Source organism: Quercus robur, chromosome 4, assembly GCF_932294415.1.
Source record: "Quercus robur chromosome 4, dhQueRobu3.1, whole genome shotgun sequence".
Taxonomy (NCBI): Eukaryota; Viridiplantae; Streptophyta; class Magnoliopsida; order Fagales; family Fagaceae; genus Quercus; species Quercus robur.
In genome coordinates, this window is record NC_065537.1 from 14,323,543 (window position 1) to 14,349,650 (window position 26,108).

General features: G+C 33.0%; 2 long non-coding RNA genes across 3 annotated transcripts; one reads left to right on the forward strand and one right to left on the reverse strand.

Annotated features, from left to right (window-relative positions):
- The first annotated feature begins 17,645 nt into the window (after positions 1 to 17,645).
- LOC126724371 (uncharacterized) lies at positions 17,646 to 20,418 on the forward strand. 2 transcript variants are annotated; one of them, XR_007654952.1, is made up of 3 exons: positions 17,646 to 18,077; positions 19,992 to 20,219; positions 20,362 to 20,418. It is a non-coding gene; the product is annotated as an uncharacterized LOC126724371 (long non-coding RNA). The 2 variants fall into 2 exon arrangements; XR_007654951.1 differs by having other exon boundaries at positions 19,992 to 20,185.
- Positions 20,419 to 22,434: 2,016 nt separating this feature from the next.
- LOC126724372 (uncharacterized) lies at positions 22,435 to 22,956 on the reverse strand. Its single transcript, XR_007654953.1, has 2 exons — positions 22,744 to 22,956; positions 22,435 to 22,635 (listed from the first exon to the last, which is right to left on the reverse strand). It is a non-coding gene; the product is annotated as an uncharacterized LOC126724372 (long non-coding RNA).
- Positions 22,957 to 26,108: the final 3,152 nt, after the last annotated feature.

Sequence of the window (26,108 nt, forward strand, 5' to 3'; positions counted from 1 at the left end):
GGTCACCTGCATTCTGGCAATTTAATTAGCTTCAATTGCAATAGTTGTTCTAAGATGCTTGGCACATCTTCATCGGGGAACGGATAAACTTTTTGCTCACATTCCTTAAAAGTCAGGCGACGCACTTCGTTCTTTTGCCATCCTTCAAGCTGTTTTTCATTTGCATTTGCTCCTCTTCTTGGAACCTTGACTTCGGCAGTGTTAACAACCATTGGGTCTTTGAGGCTGACATTTGCATTCCTGTCATTCCTCCTTACTTCCTTTATGCTTTCCTCAAGTATGGGAGGGTTTGTACTTCCACGGCTAGCAATGCTCAACTCCATGTCATGGGCACGAGTTGCTAACTCTTCAAATGTTCGGGGCTTTATCCCTTGAAGGATGTAAAGAAGTCCCCAATGCATGCCTTGGATGCACATCTCTACAGCAGATATTTCAGAAAGTCTATCCTTGCAATCTAGACTCAAAGAACGCCACCGATTGATATAATCAACGACGGGCTCATCCTGCCACTGTTTAGGATTGGTAAGCTCCATCATGCCTACCGTACGTTGTGTGCTGTAGAATTGGTTGAGAAACTCTCTTTCTAGTTGTTCCCAACTGTCAATTGACTCAGGTTCTAAGTCTGTATACCAATCAAAGGCATTTCCCTTGAGCGAACGAACAAATTACTTTATAAGGAGGCCTCCTTGAGTCCCTGCGTTCTCACAAGTTTCTATAAAGTGAGCAATGTGTTGCTTAGGATTTCCTTTGCCATCAAACTGTAAGAACTTGGGGGGTTGATACCCATTTGGCATTCTCATGTTGTCGATGCACTTTGCGTAGGGTTTTGAATATGTGAGAGAACTTGTAAAAGAACCTCTATATTGTGCTTGGATGGTATTTGTTATCATGTCTTGTAATTGTTGGACTGACAACGAAGCAACCAAAGTAGATTGTTCTCGTCGGGGAGTGTTTTCACATACTCCCCCTTCGTCATCCTTTGTAGATGTGAATTTATGACCATGGCTTGATTCACCAAGATCTTGTACTTTGAGTTTGTTCATTAAAGTTGCGATTTGGAGGTCCTTATCATCAAGTGCTTTTGTGAGAAGGACGACCCTTTGTTCCATTTCAGCCATCTTTTCTTCCATGGTAGAGGTGTTAGTCATCATGACTGACACAACTTCCCAAGATGATGGAGAAGGAAGTGATTTGAAGTGAGCATGTGAAATCTCATCTTTTGGGTTCCCTTCTGTGGGAGAGAAATTGTGCAACCAACTTCTTGTGAAGGAAGAAGGGGATTTGCCCCCATACTTGAGGTGTTCCAAGGTGGAGACGTCCTTGTTGATGACCTTATTTCTTGTAAGAGGGTCTAAGGAGATGATTGTCTGGACCTTGGCTTCCTTGGTTGTTTGATATTGAAGTTGATTGTTTGCTTTAGGTTGGCTACAATTGATTACACCAATGCAGTTGTTGGTGGTAGCCGTACCAAGTTTAGTTGAAGCAGCTATTGTTGAAGCTTGAATGTTCTTGCTAGAGGCCATTGGAGCTAGTAGCAAGATGATGTTGATTTCTTTCTTTGAAGGAGAATGAGATGAGAGGCAGAGATGTCCCACCAGGCGTGCCAGAATTTGTAAGCGACTAAATTTCTTATTTCGAAATGAGTCAAACAAGTAAAATAGTTTCACAAATGCGAATTTGTATTGATGATTGTGTGGTACAATTCTCTGTAATTACAAAACAGTTATCCTCTGATTCGATCTCCTTAAAAGATTTGTTGATTGGATTTGTAGTAATGTGATTTTGATTCGAACACCCAATGTTCTTCAATTTGGCTAAAGAATGGATCGAAGATCTTTGGAACAGAATTACAATGAATCTCTAGCTATGAACTTGTTGGAAATCCTTTGTTCTTCACGTTCTTTGTGTTCTTCGTGTGTTCCTCGTCTTCGAAGGTTTGTGGTGGAAGTTCTTCAGTGCTTTAGAGGCTTGAATCCATTGAGCTTCACTGATTTGTGATTTCTTGAGGTTTCTAAGGGGCTTTTGAGCTTGATTCCAGTGAACTTTGAGATCTAAGAAGATGATTTGGATGATTCCTCTTCGAATGTTCTTTGTATTTGAAGGTTTGTGGTGGAAGTTCTTCGGGGCTTTGGAGGCTTGAATCCGTAAAGCTTCACTGATTTGTGATTTGATGATATTTTCGGACCTTTGAGCTTGATTCCCGCAAACTTTTGGATCTAGGCAGATGGTTTGGATGATTCTGTTTCGAATGTTCTCCAATTTTGGGGTTGAAGTTCTTGAAGTTCCTGGAGGCTTCAGGGCTTGATTCCAGCAGAGCTTTTTCACTTCTGAATCTTGGTCCTTCTAAATGTCTTAGGAAGGCTTCTATTTATAGGAGTTTGGAGGTAGGTGAGGAACACGTGGCAGAGCCTAATTGGTGACACATGTCACAGCCTGATTGGTTCGCTTATATCATCGCTTACACATGTTGGACTGCTTGAGTCATCTCTTACACGTGCTAGATTGCTTGAGTCATCGCTTACACCAGGAAGAGGACCAAGATTCAGAAGTGAAAAAGCTCTACTGGAATCAACCCCTGAAGCCTCTAGGAACTTCAAGAACTTCAACCCCAAAATTGGAGAACATTCGAAGCAGAATCATCCAAACCATCTGCCTAGATCCAAAAGTTTGCGGGAATCAAGCTCAAAGGTCAAAAAATATCATCAAATCACAAATCAGTGAAGCTCTACAAATTCAAGCCTCCAAAGCCCCGAAGAACTTCCACCACAAACCTTCGAAGACGAAGAACACACGAAGAACACGAAGAACGCGAAGAACAAAGGATTTCTAACAAGCTCATAGTCAAAGATTCATTGTAATTCTGTTTCAGCAATCTTCGATCCATCCCTCAACCAAATTGAAGGATATTTTGTTTTCAAGTCAAAACTACATTACCACAAATCCAATCAATAAGTCTTGCAAGGACCTAAATGTCTTAGGAAGGCTTCTATTTATAGGAGTTTGGAGGTAGGTGAGCAACACGTGGCGGAGCCTGATTGGTGACACATGTCACAGCCTGATTGGTTCGCTTATGTCATCGCTTACACGTGTTGGACTGCTTGAATCATCGCTTACACGTGTTGGATTGCTTGAGTCATCGCTTACACGTGCGAGGCTGCTTGTGTCATCGCTTACACGTGCGCTGATGCGTGATTGGTTTTTGCATGACACTTGGCAAATTTCTGTTGGGTTCTGAATAGTGATAGCAAAATCTAGCAGCAATACATGGTGCTTTGTAATTGGCTGTATTTTGTAGACTTGGTAATGTGACGTGTCAGCTTGTGATAGGTCGGGAATTTTCCCTCTCTACAGTAGGCATTCAATTATCAAAAAACTCAAACAACTTTTCAAACCAAAAGCATAAAATTTGTTTTATTTTTGTTAGGGTTTTGTTCAATATGCGTTAGGGTTAATGGGTTATTATGGTATTCAAGGTACCAGGATGCCATTATTTCCGTTTTCTTTTTACTTTATTTATTTATTGTTTATATAAACCTCTCTTTGATTTTTTTTTCTTTCTTTTTCATTTTGGGTAGAAAAAAAAAATTTATTTGGTTTCTCCTATTTTATTTTGACATCAGCGGGGAGCTTGTAATGCATGAAACCAATCTGTAGGGCTTCGAAAAATTCCAAAGTTTGTATTTCACTTTCCACAATCAAATTAAGTCAAGGTTTTAGTAGGTTTTATTGGTAGTAGGTGCGTACCATGCCATGCCAGGTTCATAATTTGACTTTCTGTTTTGACAAAAAACGAATAGTTTGATGATTTACATCATAGCTTATGCATGCACGCACTAGAAGGAACACTTTAGCAAATGACAACTGAAAATTCAGGTTAGGAAATATATATCTGTTATGATTGGTATGTCAAATAAGTCGGATTGGGCTAGATTTTGAGATAATTGGTAATTTAATATGGTATTAAAGCAGAAAATCATAAGTTCGCTCTTATAGATTTGGTGACTTAATATGATTTATATTTATGTAATTATAATTTAGAATTGTCATCACATAATTGGATTTATCGAAAATTAATCAATAGATCCATTGTATAACCATCTTTTGGGGGGGGGGGGGGGGGGGTGTTGTTCTAAATCGGTGATTTAAAAACAAAAAACAAAAAAACTATGTGACATTTTCTCCTCCAAGTTTGGACAAGTCAACACGTTCGGATCCAATTTTATCAGGTCTAATTAAATGATCGCTTTCCCAGCAATAAATAAAAATCCAAAAAATTGTCGCTGAACCAGCAAGTTGAGCAGCAAATAAACATAGAGAGAAACTGAGCCAACTGAAGAAAAGAGGGAACACCTAAGGCTAAGGAAATGTCAGAGTCCAAACTGAAAACAGAAACTCATTAATATCTCAGATTGAGACTTTCAACCATCACCAATTTGATTTTTATTTTTCGAGTGCTTCGAACTCCAACAGCTTGGCCATTCATACCTTGAGGGGTCTTAACTCACCTTGCTGGTAGCTTGTGAAAGGGATTGTGACGTATAGAAATTTTGTTTATGTGCGTACGTACTATAAATCAATGTCTGAAAACAGCATTCAACTACAAATGTCAAACTGGTGTATTTAATGGGGGTTGATATTGCTACTGCTACATGAAAGCTAATTATGGTCATTAATATACATATACCTAACTTGCTATAAATAAGAATTTAATGTTATCAAGCTCTTTAAAGTTGCCCATCTGCCTTTTCCTATGAGTTTGATGTTTATTTTTCCTTAGCAAAATAGAATACATAAAAATATTGCAATTTTTAAATCAATTAAGTTTGAGTCCAAAGTCCAGTTGTACTGGACCAAAAATAAAAATACATAAAAATATGAGAAATGATATGTCTCTAACATTTTTACAACAAATCTTAAATGGCAGGTTGTTACTGGTTGTTATTATTAGGGCAAAAAAGTAATCTTAGTGTTAGTTTCAAATTTGAACCAATAACAACTAACCACCTGTGATTTGTTATAAAAATGTTGTAGACGTAGCATCTTTCTAAAAATATTGCAATTTCTAAGTTGGTCAAATTTGAGTCTAAAGTCCAGTTTTACTGGATCCATTTGAGCCAAACCCAAGCCAAATCATTTCTTAATTGGGTTACCAACTAATAAAAGTCAAAATAAAAGTTGAAGACCCATTCTCATGCTCAAGTTTTTTAGGATTTTGTTAATAGATATACTAAGGTTATTTGTTAATGAACCATAATTTTTATAAATGTACCCGTTAATCAAACCCAATTTTTTTTTTATTATGAAAACATGAAATTACTATTTGTTTAAGATTTAAATTTTTATTAATCTGAATTTCTATAGGTTGATTGGCTTTGTGGATGACTGCATGCTCTTCTATTTTTGGATAAGAACCTAGAAGATCCGAACCTAAGATTTTGGACATTGTGCTTTGGTGGCTTTGACTGCAAAACTTTTCTTAATACGACTAAATCAGATCCTTTCTATTTCATCTATTTATAACTTTGACAATCATCAATAGAAATATGAAATATGTCACTTGAAATTTATGAACGGAAAGTGAAACTATATGACTTATGATCACACCTACTCAGGTTTTTATTTTTTTTATTTTTTTTTATTATATATATATATATAAATTATTATTTTAATTCACACATCGTTGTTTCATTGATTGGTTTAGTTACATCCCTTCCATCCATTATAGCCTTATTATTTCCAGTAGAAGTATGTCAATTGACATTTATTTTATTTTTAAACTAATGAGTACATAAAATGTGGCTTGAAGGGAAAAATAATAATTTTTTTTCTATCTGTAAATAAAAATAAATATTTTATTTGTATTTTATACATTTTTTTTAAATATAAAAAAATGGTAAACATCTGTACAATATATTTTCTTAAGTCTTGATCATGTGTTTATTGTTTACTGATTTGTAAGTTTTGTGACACATTTTGTTATATTTTCGTATGTCATGTATCATGTGTTTACTGTTTACTGATTTGTAAGTTTTGTGACACATTTTGTTCGACATATGAACTACAAAAGGGTGCATTAAATTAATATTTTAATATAGATGGTTCAACTAAAATAATTAATAACTAAGGGTGTAACTAGAAAAAGGTCAATATTGGAGGGGTTGTCTGTACATTTTAACCATATTTTAATTGCTCAAATTTGGACTATTATTTAAGCCACAATAATATAATGATTTTCTCTATAAAAGATAAAAAAAAGTACATACACTGATACACGCATATTCTAAGTCTATAACTTAGAGTGATTGAAGTATTGAACCTCAAAAATTAACCCCCCGTAAGGAGGCCTATAGGCCATAAGACCATTAGCAAACATCTTACAAGGACATAGTCACTTTTTATTTTTTATTTTAAAAAACTATATATTAAAAGGACATGATGTTCAAATTTAGAATTTAAATCTTCCTTCCCACTTACACTATCAAATTATTAAAAAAAAAAATTAGCATAATTCACCACGTAGAGCTCTGCCTAAAAATATTAACATGATTATATCCCATTTTCAATTTATAATCCATAGACAATCTTGTGGTGATTTTTCTAAACTTAAAATTTAAGTTAATTAAATTATTGAGAGTTATGGAACAATAAATTGAAAAAAAAAAATGTTTTAACATTTGACACTCTCGCTGTGAATAAATGGGCTTATTGAATATATAAATTTCACTTTTTGGCTGAATGAATATTCACCTATTAATGAATAAGAATTTTGACTAATAAAGTAGTGGTGATAGCTAGTAGGAACCATTTTCTAAGCAAGCCCACACGATAAGCCTAAATATTTCAAAAGGATAAGGAGCTCAATATCAAGGCTCAGTTGGTCTCCATCGCTATCATCATTAATTTATGGTTCAACAGTTCAACTAAATCTTTACCTGTAACTTGAATTAATGATCCACGGGTACAATCAACTAATAAATTGTTTTAGATTTGATAGGTCCCAAGCAACATAAATGATTTGAGGGGGACCATTATAAGGTTAAGCTATATTCACCTAGTCTCATCTCATGTATTTTATGTGTGGGCTGAGCTTGGTGGTGAACATGGAAAGGCACTTGTGCTTGGGGTTTATTCACTTTCATGGGGGAATAATCATGGTGGCCATAAATTTCAGTGTAATAATATATAACCTTTGTGTATGGGCAAGATGACCTTTTAACAAGAAGCTCTTGGTCCCCAGTCCCCTCCAAATTTTGTTTGTACCAATATCATTTGTAAAGAGAAATTAATGTTACAGACATCGAGAGTTCTATAGTTCAATTCTCATTTTTTTTAATGCACGAATTACAGAGTTAAGAAGAGAGAGGTTTGAACTACAGAGATAACTATAAGAGCCTTACGCAAAAAATGAAATCGGGCAAAGATTAATCACATGAGATTTGCTTTTATTTTGTACCAGAACCATCTAAAATCAACTATTACAATGGCTAACTATAAGAGTCTAAACACAAAAAAATAAAGTAGAGAAAATATGAATTACGTGAGAATTGCCTTTATTTTGTACCAGACCCATCTGAAATCAACCATGACTATTGCTACAAGCCTACAAGATAGCCTTTTACAGTCAATGGGTCTGATCGTTTGCTGAGACTAAAAAATATACTAGGATCCAACAATGACTGGCTCCCATGCCATCTTATGACAGAATATAAATTATTATAATGTGTGGCTCTATATGTATGACGAGTAATACTTAGGTATTTCAGAACACAGAGAATGCTACTTTATTCTCGAGTTTAAATATTCTGTCTCACTTTTTCTGCTTTACTATATACTCCACCAATGAAAACATGCCACATGTTCACCTAATTAATTAAATACTACTATTAATTAATAACAGTAATATTAATAAGTCAATAATGATAGTATTTAATTAATTAGGTGAACACGTGACATGTTTTTATTGGTGGAGTATAGAGTGGAGCAGAAAAAGTGGGACAGAAGATTTGGACTCCTTCTCTCACATTCTGGTGCATGGGATCTACTTATTAAATTCATGGTGTGTTCAACATAAATATAAGAGAAAGAAACACCATTTATTTATACTCCAAAAATATTTAAGAAATTTCCATTTATGACACTCTTTAACTGCAACTAAACTGTCCTGCACACTTTCACACTTCTCGGCCAAATCTTCATTCATTACTTTTGGCCTCAAATTATTTATTATTATTTTATGAATCTGGTACTATGACTTTTACTTTGACTTAATACGCTAAACGTGTTTTTCGTTTTGTAACTTGGATGGAGAAAAATCTTAATTGCGTGAAGCCACTTTGGCTTAGGATGTATTCAATTTCTCTTCTTAATAAAGTTTCAATATTCCTAAAAAAAAAAAAGGGCAGACATAAAATTTGGGTCAACGTTATGATTTGAAAATTCTTTAAATTGTTATTTGTAATTGTTTGGGTTTTTTTTAACCAATCCCCCCCCCCCCCCCCCCCAAAAAAATCCCTCTCTTTTGTGGTTGTATGTTTCAAAAAAAATAAATTATATATATATATATATATATAAATTACACACAAAAGCACAAAAATTTACATGAAAATTTTGTGCTTTTGAAGGAGGAGAAAGCCACAAGACCAACTTTGAATAAATAAAAAATTTAAAGGCGCAACAAAATCTTACATGACATGAGATCTTTCGTTGAGATGAGGATTTTCCTAATGGTTAGGTCAATTGTTTCAATGATATATATCACCAATGAGTGCTTTTTAGGGGTTAGCTTGATACTAATAACAGTACACATAAACATAAATAACATATAAAAACTAATGATCATCCTAAACTTCCAATTGCTGGATGATGTATCTTTGATTATTGAAAGAGAATCTTATTCTAAGTTAAAAGAAAAAGATTAAACTAATGATGATAATATACTTCATGATTGTGATTGTGTTTTTGAGCAATACCCATAAGCTTCCATCAAAATGACATTTCAAACAAAAATTAATGAAAATTCTTAAGTATTTGGAAGATAATAAAAATTCACATTAGATCTTCACTCACTTTAGATACAAGAATTCTCTGTGGTTGTAATACCTTGAATCTCTATTTAGGGCCATGTTTGGAAGGAATGGAAGGCAGGAGGATAGAGTAGAGTTGGCTGAGAAAAAATGAGAAAAAGATTGATCACTTAAAGTTGAAACATCTTCTAAATAAATAAATAAAGAGTTGAAATGTAGTGGTCAACGGACATGTAGCTCAAATTGCATCCCCTGGTATTTTTTATGGAGGCTTAAAATCAAAATCCATCCACCACAACTATCAAATTATTGAAAAAAATTGAAACAAGGTCTAGTTAAAAAAAGATAATTTGCCTCCATGGTTACAATCAATCGTTGCTAATGTAGATCCTAGTCTATTGGTCGTATCAATAATTCATCGTACTGCCAAGAAAGACATGGTGAATTTATTATTTAGTGGTACACCACTAATGAGCAAAAAAACGATTGCTTTAGATGCACAAAAATGACTAAATTGAAAATCATATAAGTGACGTAGTTCGTATCATTTGACTGAGCCAAAATTGATTTACCTGCAACGTAAAGACACCCACTGGTAGCTTTTCTCCCTATGCTCGCCTGCCATAGGCCTCCTGGGGACTGAGTGCGGGATGTTATGTTAATGACAAAATAATTGTCACCACCACAATGACCCGTATGTATTTTGTATCCAATTACCTTCATATCCATTGTAGGTAAAAAAAAACTGATAATTTGTTTTACACCCTTTGGTAGGATTTTGTCTTGATTGAATGAGGACTCTTCAGCCTCAGTTTTGTGTTTTGTTTTCTACTTTCTCTCTTAGTTCACTTGTAGTTGTTTCAGGAGGAAATGACATCGTAATGATAAAAAATTTGGTCCTCAATGTTGGTGTCTAATGTATTCAAATATATGAAAGATTTTTTGTCTTCAAATTATTGAACTTTAAAAATATAAAGTAAAGATTACAATCCTAGTATTTATAATGGAGAATAAAAAAAATAACTTTTCTCAATAGAATATCTTTTAATGTCATGGGGCGAATTGAATTACGCTCCATGGTTACAATCAATCGTTGCTAACGTAGATCCCAACCTATATTGGTGGTATTTATTATTCATCATACTGCCATTATTATAAAACCATTGCCCAACTAAAAAAAAAAAACTCCTTCAATATGGGTAGAGCCTAAGCAAATCATTGAGGCCGCAATTGTTACTACTTTAAATGATATTTTAATTTCAAAGATAAAATCTTAGTAAGAATTGCCAAAATGAATAGGAAATGATGAAACACCTTGGCATTTGTTTACTTCACATTTTGTGACTTCTTCAATATGAAGGCTGTTGAGTGGAGGGTAATGGCTCTAGGGGGCCGTCCAGTTAGTAATATTAATGAGGCTAATGCATCTCCGTAGATGGCCCCACCTCATAAACCCCCACCCTTGTGATTTTTATTACCTTTCTATGTATTAAATTGAATTCTTTTTTCCTACTTATACTTGGACAAGCTCTAGCCGAACATGAAATATCTTTCGTTGAGATGAGAATTTTTCTAATGATTAGGTTTGTTGTTTCAATGATATATATTACCAATGAGTGCTTTTTAGGGGGCAGCGTGATACCAATAACAATACATATAAACATAAACAACATAAAAATAAAAATCAGCATAAGATAAAAACTAATGATCACCCTAAACTTTCAATTGCTGGCTGATGTATCTTTGATTATTGAAAGAGAATCTTATTTTGTGTTAAAAGAAAAAGACTAAACTAATGACAATAATATACTTCATGATTGTGATTGTGTTTTTGAGCAATACCTATAAGCTTCTATCGAAATGATATTTCAAACAAAAATGAATAATGAAAATTCTTAAGTATTTGGAAAATAATAAAAATTCACATGAGATCTTGACTCACTTTAGATACAAGAATTCTCTATAGTTGTAATACCTTGAATCTCTATTTAGGACCAAGTTTGGATAGAGGGGATGATAGGAGGGTAGAGTAGAGTTGGCTGAAAAAATAAAATAAAAAAAATATTGATAACTTAAAGTTGAAACATTTTCTTAAAAAAAAAAAAAAAGAGTTGAAATGTAGTAGTCAAGAGACTTGTAGCTCAAATTGCATCTCTCAGTATTTTTAATGGAAGCATAAAATTAAAAACCGTCCACGCCAACTATCAAATTATTGAAAAAAAAATTGAAACATGGTCGGATTAAAAACAAAAAATATCAAAATATTATTTTGGTTTTTAAGTTTTATCAAGTTTGTTTTTCACCCTTAAACTATTAAAAAATTTGTTTTAATCTCTAAACTATTGAAAATACTTCACTTTTTGTCCTTAAAAAAAAGTTTAATTTTTCATCCATATTTTTTTTTCAAACCTATTAAAAAAAACTCTTTTAACATATTTTTTTTTCAAACCTATTAAAAAAAACTCTTTTAAAGGTTTAATGAAAAAAAAAAAAAAAAACATTTTAAGGTTTAGGTACATAATATTTTAGCCGAAACATAAAGAAAATTTTCGGCCCATTAAGCTGATTCAATCCACATCTTAGCCCAAAACAACCTTGGGTCCAAACCGAAAACCAAAAACAACAAAAAGAAAAGGAAATATGTCTCTCTCACTCCCTCTCTCAAAAGTAAAACCCTAAACAAAAACCCCAAAACCACAGGCTTTTAGGCCCTCAAATCACGAATGCCAAAGACTTTTGTGCTTGGGTCAATAATTTTGGGGCTTGCAGTGATTTTCCTCTTTGGAAAGTCAGGTACTAAAGAGAAAAAATAACAAACTTTTGATCCTCTTAGCCATGGCTTCTCCAAGCTGTGGTCGAAAGTCCAATGCAAGATGGGTTTACCTCTTGTGCAACTAATTTTACTTCTAATTTGGGTTTCTTAGTTAGCTTTTAATGGGCTCAGTAGCTAGTCTTTTCTCTCTTTTTTCCCTATTATCCTTCATTTCTACTCAATGGGCCTTGTTATTGTGGGTTCTCCCTTGAAGTAAAACTTGGCACTTTCAATTTTAATGGCCAGAATAGCCTATTTCTTGGGTGGGTCATTTAATTTTTTGAATGTTCCATTTTTTCATGAAAGAAGTTTTTAAGATCTACAAAGGGGTGAAATGAGCTTTGAGCCCAATCCATGAATCGAGAAATTTTGGGCCTTTTGGATCCATGATGTGGAATTTTAGATTTTTCTAGCCTTCATGCCCAATTTGTGTGGCAAAGAGATTTGGGCTTTTATGCCCATCCGGTCTCGTGACGAGTTGTGGATTTTTAAGTCTGAGTTCGTGTAATGATGAATTCTAGGTCCAATATATCAAACCTAAAAAAAAAAAAAAAACAAAAAAAGATGAATCTTTCTTGAACAAGACCCAACTTTTGCAGATTAAAAAATCCTTTTAGGCTTCTTTTGGGTCATTAACAGACTTAGCCCATAAAAAAATCTTTTACACCACCTAATAACTTTCTATTAGATTGATATTTTGAAATTTTCATTGTTGGAATAAATGTTCTCTGAGTTATTAACACATGTCAAATTTTGTGTTAACTGAATGTTGTTAACCATTTCATCTATCAAATGTTTGAATTTTAAGTTTTTGAATTTTAAAACTATGCAAAAATTATAGGTTTTGGATTAAGCAGTAAACAACATCCAATTGACACAAAATTTTGTATTTTTGTTAAGAATATGGAGAATATGTAATCCAATGGTGAGATTTTCAAAATATTGATCTAATAAAAAGTTATTAAATGATGTAATATACTGTAATTTTAAGAAATGTTATACTACTCAATATTTTTTTATTGAATTTCGACAAATCCATCATTGGTTACATTATCTCTTATACTATCTGTACTTGCAAAATTTTAAAATGATTAAAAATCAATAATTATGTCATCAATCAACTGTTTATTATTTAAGTTTTTAGAAAGAGTTTTAACCTATAGCGTCTGCTCCTAATGACAGCTCTTTATTATCAAACCAAGACACCAATCATTTTTTTGTGGAGGGGAGGATTTCACTCTTAATGATAGCTCTTTATCATCAGACCAAGACATCAATCAGTTTTTTGTGTAGGCGATGATTAAACTACAAATCTTTTATTCAACTATCAGAAACTTAATCAATTAAGTTAACTAAAACCCACAAATTCGACATGCATGTTAAACAGATAAAGAACATGTAATATAGTGTTGCGATTTTCAAATTATCAATCCAATAAAAAGTTATTAAGAGGTGTAACATTCCTTAAAGTTGCTTCAACTATAATTTGAATCCAACGTGTGTGTGTCTATATATATATATATATATATATATATATAACAATCTATAGTACCAACAAAAATAATTACTTAAAAACATACTATTTAAGACTGAAATAATTAAAATTTATTGGTATTTAATCTGTTAAGTGAAAATTTAATAGATGTCTTAAGGACATTGTTTTATTAAATATTTTTAGAAACTTTTAATGGAAAATGAAAAAAAAAAAAAAAAAAGTAATTGCTTTTTTTTTTTTTACAACATTTTATATTTTTCATAAAACTGATATCAAAATTTTTCTAAAATGGTTTATTAACAAATGCTCTAAGGACACCCATTAAGCGGAACCGATCATATAATGATTTGCAAGAAGGAAAAGAAAAATCTTGTGCTGATGGATCTTGTTGAATTCCCATATCATCATTATGACTTACTCCTAAATTCACCACAGCCATACAAGTCTTCACTATCATCACAAACTTCTAATAATATTCATCATTTGTTTGTGTTTGTGTGTTTTTTATTTTTTTATTTTGGGGTAATAGTGAAACGAAAAAAGAACTCGATTAAGAGTCTCGTGGTTAGTAATATACAATTTGGGTCTTCCATTTATCATTAAAATAAAAAATATTAAGAACAATAATATGTCCATAGTACTAGTAGCTTCCATTTCAATTTTTTGAAATTTAACCAAGAGTTATACAAATATCTGGGACGACTACCAAAAATCTTCAAAGCACATTATATTTTCCCCTTAAGCGTTGTCAATAAGCATTATGGAGCAACCTTTCACTCCTGTGTTAAGATTCTCTAATTAAGCCCAGTGGAATGCTTATTTAGCTTAATTATTAGATAACACTGACAAATCCTCAATATTTTTCAGCTTCAACACTAATTTGGAAACTAAGAATGAGATCTTGAACATTCTACGACCTATACAAGACACAAGACACAGCCCAAGCAATCCCCACTTATACAATGAGTTGTTTCCAATGACCAAAGGGCTTATGTGAAGAACTTGAAGGCATGATGATGAATTTTTGGTGGGGCCAAAGACATCAAGAATTGAAAATATCTTGGGTGGGATGGAAAAAGGTGTGCAAGTCAAAACTAGATATGTAGGGAATTAACCCAAAATCCCCAAACCTATGAAAAACAAAATAGAGAAAACACACGCTAAAGAAAAAATAATAATCACACGCACAAGACAGTATTTACGTGGTTTGACAATTTGCTTACGTCTACGAAGTTGCAGGGATTTCACTATTATCAGAGAAAAATACAGAGTGCGGCAGTATAGTTTTTCTCACTCTCAAAACGACAACCACCAAACTCTAATCACCAAAACATTGTTTTTCTACATCTTGTGCACAAGATTCACAATGGGCTACCAGCAAAAAAAATTTCCCGCAACATTATTTCAGGTTGGGTCATTATCCAAATCAAACACAACTAAGCTCCACAAAGCCCAACAAGATGGTGCTATGGGATTTCGTAACCTCTAGGCTTTCAATCTTGCCATGCTAGCAAAGCAAGGATGGAGACTTCTAGCTTCCTTATTGCCCGAATCTACAAAGAGAAGTACTACCCTCATGGAGATGTTTTGAAGGAAAAGTCAGTGGTGGAGCCAAGAATTTATCTTTTGGGGGGAGGGGGGCATAGATATAAATAAATAAATATATATATATACATATATATATATATATATATTTTGTGTATGAAATGTAAAATAGTAATATACAATACTTCATATAACTCAATTTTTTCCCTTTTATTTGTTGAGATGATTGTTAAAATACCTATGTGTTCATTTTATAGATAATAAATGTTTAATTATTGTAATTTGTTGACACATGTATTTATAGATTGTATTTTATTTAAATGAAAATTATATTTATTTTTAGACTTTCTTAAATATGTATGTATATTATTAGGTATGGGGGCCAAAATGATAAGGTTATTTGAAAATTATCAAATTATTTAAGATATTTTCAAAAAAAAAAAAATATTATTTTCATAAATTTTGGGGGGGCCTAGGCCCCCCTTGGTCATCAAGTGGCTCCGCCAGCAAAGTTAGGCGGAAATCCTTCGTATGCTTGGCAAAGTATTTATAATAGCTTAGAAGTCATTAGAAGAGGAACACGGTGGAGAGTTGGTAATGGGAAGGTGATACACATATGGGAAGACAGATGGCTCCTCACACCAACAACATATAAAGTTGTTTCTCCCATTCAGATTATCGATGATTTTCCTATGGTCTCCTCCCTCATCGACAAAGACACAAAGCTGTGGAAAATTAGCATGCTTAGAAACTTATTCTTGCCCTTTGAAGCGGAAATTATTCTTAGAATTCCCGAGTTACAATCTCCCTGAGGACAGCATTATATGGACTAGAAATAGAAGAGGTGAATTTACTGTCAAGAGTGCTTACTATGTTGCACTCAAAATGATCAATGCATCTAATGAAGGTGAAAGCTCTGCTGGTGATGTTCAGACCCCACTTTGGAAAAAAATGTGGCATTTGAAGATCCCTCCAAAGATAAGGATTTTTTGTTGGAGAGCTTGTATGAATGCTCTGCCCACTCTACAAAATCTTAGGAGAAGAGGAGTCAAAACTGATGGGATTTGTCCTCTTTGTAATGAATCTATTGAATGCACCACACATGCCCTCTTACTTTGTGAGAAGGTATCGGAGGTCTAGAGTAATTGGCTGACATGCCCTGTTAATCTTTTGGCTGTGAATCAAGATGTCTCAGATATTGTAATGAAGCTACTAGCAAATGGGACCACCGAAGACCTTGAAACCTTTTTTGTCACTGCATGGTCAATTTGGCACAACCGAAACCAAATAGTGCATGACTCACAAGGTAGTCCAACAGAACAAATTTGGGGAACTGCAAAGCGTCTCATTTATGATTATAGGGAGTTATCACTGCCACCCTCTGTAAGCAGCAACCTGTCATTGTAGGTTGGGCAGCACCACATCCTGGCATCCATAAAATTAATGTGGATGCAGCAACATCAGAGATTCAGAGGATGGTAGACAATGAAGTATTGGCATAGTGATTATAGATTGTAGAGGATTGGTAGCAGCAGCGTCTTGTTGTCAACTACCTGTTACTTACTCAGTGGAAGTGACAAAAACAATAGATGTGGAGGCAGGGTTTCACTAGCTAGAGAACTGCAGCTCTCCCAGATTATAATTGAATCTGATGCACTTATAATTGTTGAAACCATTAACTTGGGTACTACTATTGGAGAAGCAGGTCATATTGTCCAAGGTATTCAGTCTTTGCTAGGCTCGTTTAGTAATTGGAAGATCCAACATCTGGAAAGAGATTACAATTGTGCAGTACAAGAATTAGCTCAGTTGCCAAATCATCTGGGTTATCACAAACATGGATTGGAGCTGAACCTCCATTAGTGCAGCAACTTCTCCAGCTTGACTGATCCAAATTGAATCTTTCGCTTTACTAGCGGGGGCACAACAAAAGATAAAACTGATTCCTTAAGGTATATTTGGTAAACTGTAATAGATATTGTAATGTAATAGTTATTTTTATAGTTTAGTCATTCAGTAGTTTGATTATATTTTTATTATAAGGAATAGCCATTCATTATCAATTGTTATTCCTTAAAATGAAAAATAACTATTCATCTCTAAAAGGGATGTAATCACTATTCCTTAGTAGGTGTATTAATTTCTACAATTAATATATTTCTAAATAAGCAAACTTTCCATATGCACATAACAATTATGAAAATAAAAAATAACTAATCTCTCTTTCAAATGTAAAAAATATTATTTTTTAGGAAATATAATTATATGAGTAAGATATTTCCTAAAATATATTTTAAGTTTGATTTAAAATGCTTTCTTTCCATTGTTTTCAGGATTCTATTATTGTGTTGTCACCAAACAAATGAATAGTAATAAGCATTACATTATAGTATTTTGTATTCCTTGTAATATCTATTCCTATTCCTATGTAATTACCGTTATAGTCTATCAAATGTGCCCTTACTCTTATAGTCAAACCAGTCTGGAAGCTCACCCCTGGTAAGGAAAACACTAAAACTGTCAATTGTAATAAATTCCCAATAAATTAAATTATGAGCAATTAATTATTATCCAAATTGAAAGTTTAAAACCCAGTACAGTCAAACTAGGAGAGAGATAGATAGTGGAGGAGAAATTATTGAGTAGTCCAGGACTACAAGGTCAGTTTGTTGACCTTGTAGTCCCATCCAATAGAAAAGAACCATGTCATTAAACATAGTTGAGATCAACTTACTTGCCACATAATCTCAACACAGCTCCACACTTAACAGCCGTTAGCGCTGCTGCGTTAACCCTTTGTGCAAATTCAAATTTTAATTTGAAAATTGGGCGGGTTGGTGAAGGTAAAACTAAAAACTAAAGAAGCTTTTCATTTTCCTCAATCTTTTATCTCTTTCTGTTCATCATCACCACCATTGCAATGTTGGCAACATTTCTGCACTTGCAAGGTACCAACTTTATTTCCTCTTTGAGTGGCACAGAAAGTGTTTGTTGAAATGCTTCATAGAGATCCCTTTTTTTCCAAACTTCTTATGGCTTTGTGTTCTGATTATTAGGGGTTGTGGGTTCATGTTAGTGTGGTGCTGACAAACTCATTAAGAGTAAGCCTATTCTTCATGCCTATTAGTGTTTTGTATTGGGTGCAAGTCGTAATTATGAGTGTTTAGGAGGAAAATTTTAGTTTGGAAGCGTTTTGTGTTGGGTGCTATTGACACCCCATTTTGCAACCTGTATTTAACTTTACAAGGAGAGTAAAAGGGTAATTTCACCTTGGACATATGCATCTTGATTTTGGTCATTAGATCTTTAATCTTATTTCACCAAAATGATCTTGATGTTGTAACGATCAAATCAACTGGTCATAAGCCCTAATCAGACCATCAGATTGAAAGTTATCATCAAATCAAGTTTTAATGGCCGAGATGCATTATCACAAATTGAGTCCGACTATATGTGATTATGAACAATTGATTCCAATTGGTTATAAGTATAATCAATTTGAGAACAATGATGTGTCATAATTTGATTGATTAGGACTACATTTTATGGTAGGGTTGCACACACCTAATTAACTAGATAGTTAAACATTAATTATTCAATGAGTAATTTGTGCAATTATCTTTTAATTAGGATAAATTTGGAACCAATTAAGTCTAAAATGGGAGTGATTGGGCAATTTAATGTTAATTGGGAGCTAATTTGGGACCTATTAATGTTAATTGTGCTAAAACCATTTTCTAACAAATGACCTCTGCTTACAATTTCATCAATATATCTTAGACTATTTTGAATATGTAAATTAGGTTAATTTTCCCAGAAACTAAACATCTAGGGTTTCAATTTGAGCACAAAAATGAGACAATTCCGATAAGAATTGAGTCAGATATAATTTTTCGAAGTTGGCTTTACAGGCTGTTACAGCAGCTACGGGAAAACCAAACTTTATTTGCTCCTCATTCTCATCAATCTCCACATTTAATGCACCAAATTTCCCCAAAGGCTAAGATGAGGACTAAGTTCATGATTCTTTGTCAACCCTCATTAAATGGCCTTTCATTCATATTTCCTCCACCACTACTATATAAACCCCCCTCTCCTTCATTCCAAAACACACAAAAAACCCCATTTCTTCTCTTCTCTTGAGTTCTAGTGAAGTTGAGTAATCTTGTCATATCTTGGTCTTCCTAAAACTCAAGGTATTGAGTGAGACTCACTCTTCCTCTCATAACTCTTCTTTTCCTCCACCCTTAAGACCTCCATCAAGAGTCTCCTCGTCCACCATATAGATCTTGCATAAAGGTATAATCCATTTCCCTAATTGTTTGTTTATGTTGTCATGATGTGAATTTAAGATTAAAGCATGATAATTCCATTGAATATGTTTGAATGTTTTTAATTGTTCTTATGTGTTCTTCATATGTTTTTGGTTGTTCATCACATGTTCATGCATATCACTAGATTTAATCTTAAATCCATATCAAAAATATGAAAAACAAGTTTATTTAATAATTCTTTCAAATCCTTGAATCTAGGTTATCACCATCCACACACATTCACTAGAATTTATTTTTCAATCTAAATGCAATGCTTAATAAATTGAATTAGGGTTTATCACATGCACACAAATTAAATTCAACATGTAAATTGATTGACATATTGGATGATATAATATGAATGTTGGTCACCATAATCTAAAAGACCGGTTTCACCGGGCAAGGTGGGTGTCTAACACCTTCCCACCTTGTAACATAGCCTCCAAGTTTAGATCAAGGGTTAGTAGATCAAATGATTATCCATGTAATTTTTTATTTTTAGATTGTAACTAGGAAATAAAACCATATACTTTATCTTAGATTGTATCTAAAACCAAAGCCATGTAATTTTCCAATGATCAATGTAAATTCAATTACAAATTAATAAAATGAGAAATTTTTCAATTTTGGTTTTCTTATTTATTCCAATAATTAAATAAGTGGCAACTTCATTGTAAAGCCCTTAATTTAAAGGGGAAAATATAACTAGTCGAACCTCCATTTTTGGAGGCAATAACACGACTTCATCCATTCACGTGAGTTTGGCCTAACATCCTATAAAAACAGGCCGAGGGCGCGGTCAGGTGCAAGTTGTAATTATGAGTGGCTAGGAGGAAAATTTTAGTTTGGAAGCAAAAGAGGCATATGGGTAGCTGTAATTAGGTGGAAGGCCTTTTATAAAGAAGAAAATTAATTTCTAGCATGGTATAAGGACATCACGACCTGGGTCCTGGGTGCAGAGTTGCTATTGCTTTAGGCCACCTTTCGGCATTTTTTGGTATATCCTATGTCACTATGAAACCTGCTTATTGGTATTGGCCAAAGTTTAAATTTTTTACTTTGTGTTTTTGTTCTTACAAAGAAACTAGTTCTTATACTAATTTCTGTTTTTTAAAAAAGAAAAGGGAGCTAGTTATCTAACTTATTTTTGTCATCTGTGGCATTAAAATGCAGAATTATGTTCCCTAGCTATAATGCTTAAGTGTGAACCATTGTTCATTATGCAGGAGACTAGGAGAGGTAAGTTTGATATTTTATTCTGCTGTGTTTATTTTTTGTGTGAGCTGTTGTTAAAGTATCTTAACTTTATGCATCTTTTTTTCAAGTTCAATATCAGTCGGATCAATTTCTAGGCAAAAACAAACACTATGTTGTTGCTGAACATCAAAATTTGTTGATGGTTGGAGTGGTTCCTTTATCCAAGGGAGCTGTTAGTAGTCGATGAGTGTTAGAATTTAGCAAATAAATTCCTAGTTTTTTGGTAGAGATATCTAATTGAGTTATTAGATTATTTTAAGTTCAATTATCTTATCATTGTAATTCGGTTGATAATCAACTTTATAAGCAATGAGATTTGAATAATAAAGCAGGTAGATTAATTCTAGAAATTCTCTTGTTGGCAGGTTTGATGTACACATTATTTTGTAATTGGTCTATGTGTATCTTGTTCTCTTGTAATTGATATTATTTTGGCTAAATGGCACTTAAATAAATCACATTTGTGAATTATAAGGTCATTTATTTGGATCATTAACAAGCAATTTAGAATTTATCATTTTACAATCTATCTGAACAAAAAATATTTGTTTTTTTTCTCTTTTATTCAAACTTATTTTACAAGTTATTAGAAAACTATTCTGAGAGCTCAATAAATCTTTTAATAATAAAATATCATAAATTATCTCATATGAGCAGTCTAGTATGAAACTAATAATGGGCCTTAACTCTATCTGTAAAAATAAACTCTCGATGCTATTACCAACAACAAAACACATTTTTGCATGACTTTGGATAGGCCTCTTTGATTATCAGGTGTGTTGAAACAATGGCACAACTAAATAGCAATTTTGTTTTACAAATTATTATTATTTTATTTTTTTTTACAAATTTAAAGATAGTTAAAAAAAATATTCCACCAAATGCCTTCAAGAAATTGAATTAGAATTAGGTCCTAATACATTACAAGACTGTTTAAACTATCCTTTCGAGTTTAAGCACATAAAATTAGTACATGACTTTCAATTGGCCCCAACTCAAAATGATTACAAAGAAAACAAATGTAATGGTCTCAACTCTCATGTAAATAGCAATTTTGTTTTAAAAATTATTATTATTATTATTATTATTATTATTATTATTATTATTTACAAATTTAAAGATAGTTAAAAAAAATATTCCACCAAATGCCTTCAAGAAATTGAATTAGAATTAGGTCCTAATACATTACAAGACTGTTTAAACTATCCTTTCGAGTTTAAGCACATAAAATTAATACATAACTTTCAATTGGCCCCAACTCAAAATGATTACAAAGAAAACAAATGTAATAGTCTCAACTCTCATGTAATAATAATTTTTGCTTGTCTTGTGAACTTCTTGGGATTCTTGGTTCTTGACTAGACTATGGACGGTAGCATGATATCTATTCTCTACAAACATTTAAAACATTCACATTAGCATTTGAAAATGGAATAAAAATGATGGTATTAAGCCTCACAACAGTCATTCTAATTATTTTGTATTGATTCATAACAGCGAAAAACAAATATCAAGTAGCTCACACAACTCGACATTTAACATATACCAGAACGTAGTTACATCATACATGATATTGATATCCTCAAATATTGCAGGTTTTATAAAAATTATTCGGTTTCGCACATACAATGGTTCACACTAAAGCATTATAGCTAGGGACATACTTCTGTAATTTAATGCCATAGGACAAAAATAACTAGCTCACTTTTCAATTATATAAAAAAATAATAAATAAAAAATTTAGCAGAAGAATTGGTTTCTTTGCAAGAACAGAAACACAAAATATGCCAAAGGGTGGCTTAGAGCAAATTTATTTTAGAACCTATTATCATCAAAATGAACCCAAAAATTGGTTGAACAATATGAAACTTTAGTGCACATCAACTCTCTACCTCTATAAATACTAGTGCTATGTAATGAAAATGATGTACACCACAAAGAAAAAAAAAAGCAAATCTGTACCCAGGCCGTGATATCCTTATGCCATGCTAGAAATTAAATTCCTCCTTTATAAAAGTCTTCCACCTAACTACAGAGCTTCCCGTATGCCTCTTTTGCTTCCAAACTAAAATTTTCGTATTATCCACTCATAATTACAACTTGCACACAACATAAACCACTAATAGGCATGGAGAATAGATTTACTCTGAATGAGTCTGTCAGCACCACACTAACATGAACCCACAACCCCTAATATTCAGAACACAAAGCCATAAGAAGTTTGAAAAAAAAAGGATCTCTATGAAGCATTTCAACAAACACTTTTTGTGCCACTAAAAGAGGGAATAAAGTTGGTACCTTGCAAGTGCAGAAATGTTGCCAACGTTGCAATAGTGGTGATGATGAACAGAAAGAGATAAAAGATTGAGGAAAATGAAAAGCTTCTTCAGTTTTTAGTTTTACCTTCACCAACCCACCCAATTTTCAAATTAAAATTTGAATTTGCATGGAGGGTTAACGCAACGGGGCTAACGGCTGTTAAGTGTGGAGCTATATTGAGATGGTGTGGCAAGTAAGCTGATCTCAGCTATGTTTAATGACGTGATTCTTTTCTATTAGCTGGGACTACAAGGTCAGTATAGTTCCGGACTACTCAATAATTTCTCGTAGTGGAGATAGAAAGTCATTATCTCTGTCATTTTATTTTATTTAACATTTAAATTCAGCAACATCCTCCATTGTCCATATCATTAAATTATTTATATTTTGTCTTATTTTAAAAAAATTAAATATATAATATTTTACTTATTTCAATTAAATAAAAATTGTTATTATTTAATGTTGTTATGCTCCTGTTGAGCTACATCTGTAGTCATGTCATTATTTCCTTTTCATTAATAAACTAACTTAATTTATTTCCATTTGTTTTCTATTAGTCTTTTAACTATTCCACAATTTTCACTTAGCTTCCATAACACCCCTGACTCCCCCTTTCTCCATTACTTTCAACTTCCCTTGTAAACTCTTTAATGCCTTAGACTCTCCCTCTCCTCCTTTCTTGGCTCTTCTTCTCCTCATAGAACCCAACCAGTACATACATGCTTAGTAGCCACCACCACCCCTATGAAATTAAATAGATAATATATAAGCTGTTATACATTCTTTATCTCTCTTAACCAAAAGATGAATGGTTTTCGATTTAGCTTTTTCCAAAAAAGAGCTCATTTCAAAGCAGCAATTCTATATTCTTGAGTGAGGATATCGCTCTATTCCTTAAAACCATGTGGTATGTCAAGCGTGTTTTATATATTGGAGTATTATGTGTTTATATTTTTTATTGTTATGTATCTTTTACAATGAATTGTTGCTAAGAAAAACAGTTTGCTCTCTATTTCGATGCTAAATGTAATCCCAATATTTGCAATTCTATGTTTCCATGTGTTTGATAAATGACTATAAGATTGATTAAAAATAACAAAAAACAAAGATGGTAATGTTCATGTAGAAGAACAAATAGAAGAACAAATAGGAAGAACAAATGTTGAAAAAATCCTAAGGTGTGTTATTGGATTTAATGTAGCAATGAAGATAGAAAAAATAATATTAGGTAACAATAAATTTGATTCATTATCCTTTTCTCCATTAACATGTTCTAGCAGTTGAAGGGCTTTCTTTTTCTTTTTTTTTTGCTTTGCCACATGGATTTCAGAAGTTGAAATGAACAAAAAAGATTTGCATAATGAATACTTCATATTGGGATGTATTGCACCAAAATATGACAAGACATATAACATATTTATGAGAAGGAAGGTGTCTAGTTTCCAATAGTCCTGACCATGTCCGATTTAGAGCTACAGTTGTCAAGATATCGCACTCAGAAGGAAGGTGATGTAATGTTGAAAAATTATGTGACGTTTTTTCTTAAAAAAATCACATCTTCCAATCTGAGGTAGATATCATCAAGCCTTTTTATAAGAAGTAGCCAAGACCTTGTTCTTCAAGATGGTCCAGCCAGATTGCTTTAGTTCTTGCCTAATCGGTACATTTTATTGCGTGAGATCGGGCCAAAAACTTCTTGTTTTTCTTGAAAAAAAAGTGAGGATTTTATTAGAGGTTTTGGTATTTTGGCGATATCTCATCCGTTTTAACTTGGATTTTGGCCCATAAATTACCGTTTCGAAGGAAAAAATGTGCCCTATGAGACGGTCCAAAATTCAACTCAATCCGGCATTTGGATCAAAAAGTCAACTTTTTGACCAGACCTAATTAGGGTTTTGGCCTCAATTGACATAAAAAGGGTTTTTAAATGTTGTGACCCTTTGATCCACCATCCAATCATGTTGTATTTATTTTTTACCCTTTTTGGGTTTGAAACTTCAATTTTGCACCTTTTTTCAAATTTTCAACTTTTTTGGTCTTTGTTTTGATGCGTAAATTGGTGCTAGACAAAATATGGTATCGACACATGGGGCAAGACAAAATCATGCGAGGCGGGGGTGAAGACCCTATTCTTCGGCTCCGTCCTGCCCCATTGCCATCCCTAAGCACAGACCACGTACACTACCACAATGTAAAGTCTAAAATACACTGCCTCTGAGAGAATTTGCATCAGTCTATTTAAAATTTTTTGTCTATTTTAACATGTAAAACCTACTTTTTCTATTTTACACAAGAACTTTACAAAAACACCCACATCAGATTGTCTTTTATATCCTTCATATTCTTTAAATAATCATTTTTAATTATTTTCACCTACCCCATACCCTTCTCTCTTTTTATATTTTCCAATGTTTTGAATTTTGTTCCGTTCCAGCCGAAATGGCCAGAAAATCTCGTACCGATATGTAAACCAGAACGATAAGCCCTCTTGTTCCAACTCGAACAGAATTTTGGGTGGTTCCGATGAGTTTCAACTAATACCGGCCGAAATGGAAGGTTTAGCCAGAATGGAGTTCTGGGTATTCTTCTCCTTAAACTTAAAATCAACACAGAATTTCAGAGTATAAGGAATAGATGAACCTTACATGCTTTACTTTGTTGATGTTTGTAGAAGAGAAAAAGTGGAACAGATCTACAGTGGGGAAAAAGGAAAAAAATAGAGGAGAAAGACGAGAACAGAGAGTCACTAAGAAGACTCTGTGAGAGAAAAATAGAAAGAATATGAAGATGACAATAGTTTTTTTATGGCATAAATGCACTTTTGGTCCCTACATTTTGGGCCGATTCTCGATTTGGTCCCTAAATTGATTTCACTCCCAGGCCAGTCCTTGATTTCAAAAAATCATTTTTATTTTGATCTTTGCCATCAACCTAGTAACAGAAAAATCTGATGTGGCAAACGGAGTGCATAGGTGGCATGTTAGATGCTGATGTGGCAAATAAAATAATATTAATAAATACCATGTCAGCATCTATGTCAACATTTTAATAAATAAAAAAGCCATCTCAGAAAATTAAGAAACAAATAACGAAATAATTTTTTTAAAAACTCCTTAAATTTTTTTTTTTCCTTTTCATTATTTTTCGGAAGAACATTGTTCTTCTTCCCTAAGACATGAATTTCATGCTTCATGTTCTTCCCCAAATCAAACCCAATAAACATCCAGTAAATCAAACCCAATAAATCCAAGAAATCAAACCCATAAACATCCAGTAAATCAAACCCAATAAATCCAAGAACTCAAATTCATAAACCACCCAATAAATCCAAGAAATCAAACCCA